The 2,172-nt window shown below is 46.4% G+C and overlaps 1 non-coding gene across 1 annotated transcript; it reads right to left on the reverse strand.

Moving 5' to 3' along the window:
- Positions 1-885: 885 nt before the first annotated feature.
- LOC129642580 (small nucleolar RNA SNORA70) lies at positions 886-1,019 on the reverse strand. The gene has a single exon (XR_008709833.1). It is a non-coding gene; the product is annotated as a small nucleolar RNA SNORA70 (small nucleolar RNA).
- Positions 1,020-2,172: the final 1,153 nt, after the last annotated feature.

Raw genomic sequence — 2,172 nt, forward strand, 5'->3', positions numbered from 1 at the left:
TCAGTGAACCAATAAAGGCTTTTTATGGGTCACCAGTGGCCACAGAGCACAGGTTGACAGCAGATACTTTCAAGAATATCAAGAGTAAGAGCCATATCCATTGTAATCTTAGAGTTCCCTTGGGGTACGAAAGAAACTTCATTTGCCTGATGGAGTGGGAGTTTGGCTCAGAGGATTGCGACCAGAGCTTTTATGTCTTTCTGTTTCTGCACTCCCTGGCAACGTTTCTGTACCTACAGTGATGTCGTAAAAGCTATTCAGTCTTCACGGTGATGGAGCGCAGAGGAGTTGCATTAGGAATTTATGGCCGCTAGAGATAGGGCGCTGGAGCAACCAACTTATAACAAGACAACTTGAATAAATCTTGTTGACTGAGGAAAAGGCAGAGCATTTTATAGACCTAGAAAACAAATGAGAGAGAGAGAGAGAGAGAGAGAGAGAGAGAGAGAGAGAGAAGGTCTCAGGGCTCAGAGAAAGTGGGTACAGAAGAGAATTCAAGGTTGATAATAGATCAGGCTTGAGAAGCAACTGGACCAGACGGGACGCTCTGGGAGCCAGAGGATGAAAGCTAGTTTCATTGATACTACGATTTCACCCGTCATTGTGGGAAGGAAAGTGGGAATAAAATACCCTATGTGAATTCTGTTTTAAAAACACATAGTAACTAAAATGAACTCGCAATCGGACCCCCCAAGTGAAAGTGAAGTTTCTCAGTTGTGTCCGACTCTTTGCGACCCCTTGGACTATAGCCCACCAGGCTCCTCTGTCCATGGGATTCTCCAGGCAAGGGTTCTGGAGTGGGTTGCCATCTCCTTCTCCAGGGGATCCTCCCAACCCAGGGATAGACTGGGGACAGCAGGCCAGTCATGAATGCCCACTAGAAAGAGTTGTCTCCAAGGTCCCTTAGGGCAACCTGTACAGGCAACAGGTGCATACACAACCAAGGAGGCTGCTGTCTGCAGCCATTGCACACTAGGCCCCCATGGGGAAAAGAGCACAGTTGGCTTAATTGGCTCCCCAAAAGGTACCCTAAATTTGAAGTGTTTCTCATTTGTGCTTTTTGAAGAAAACAATTAGTAGTATCACCTGTGGACTGAAAAATATGCACAATCTAAAAGTTGAGAATTATGTTTTATTTGGCAAACAGAACTGAGGACTTAAGTCTGGAAGGCAGCCTCTCAGATATCTCTGAGAGACTGCTCCAAAGTGGTAGGGGAGGGGCCAGGTTATCTAGGAAGTTTCACAACAAAGACCAGACAATTGAAACATCAAAAGGTTACTGTTAATTAAAGAAAATCGGATATCTCAAGTTAATGAGTTTAGCTTGTTGCTGTATATGGGAACATGTAAGAGTCCAGGCTCAATGAAACCATTCCTTTGATGTGCATGTTAACCATGTAGGCCAGTGTTGGGCTTTTCTCCGTCCCGAACTCCCTCAGGATTCAGAGTCAGGGTGGCTGCTGTGGTTGATGGCTTGACGGCTGCGGCATCCTTTGTTTATTGATATAGCAGGCAACATCTTTCATCCACACAACAGAAACACTGTCACCGGATTGTGAAGTCCCTCTCCTTTCCCTCACCCTGCCATCCTCCCCTCCTGGCCTTGGTATATGGCTTTAGGTCCAGGGAGGGCTCAAGTTGAGAGGGGGAGACAGGTGATAAATGCCCTTTTTCTCTTTGTGTTAGTCTGGTGAGATGCAAAGCCCCCTTGACTCTGACAGGTCCGGGCCATTTGTACAGAGAGATGACAATGAGATTTTGGGACTTGTGTGTTTAGCCTTGTTCGAGCTGCCAGATGAGGCGAAAGGAGCAGTTGTTTCAACTTCATCATTACCTTTAAAATGTCACAGTCCAGGGAATTCCCTGGTGTTCCAGTTGTCAAGACTTGGGCTGTCACTACTGTGGACTCGGGTTCAATCCCTGGTTGGGGAACTAAAGATCCCACATGCCATGCAGCCAGAAGAAAAGAAAAACAAAACATACCACCAAAATCATTGTGGTCAAATCTGATTATATCTCAGTGCTGCTGCTACTGCTAAGTCACTTCAGTCATGTCCGACTCTGTGCGATCCCATAGATGGCAGCCCACCAGACTCTCCTGTCCCTGGAATTCTCCAGGCAAGAACACTGGAGTGGGTTGCCATTTCCTTCTCCAATGCATGAAAGTGAAAA

The sequence above is a fragment of the Bubalus kerabau genome, chromosome 1, assembly GCF_029407905.1.
Source record: "Bubalus kerabau isolate K-KA32 ecotype Philippines breed swamp buffalo chromosome 1, PCC_UOA_SB_1v2, whole genome shotgun sequence".
NCBI classification, from domain to species: Eukaryota; Metazoa; Chordata; class Mammalia; order Artiodactyla; family Bovidae; genus Bubalus; species Bubalus kerabau.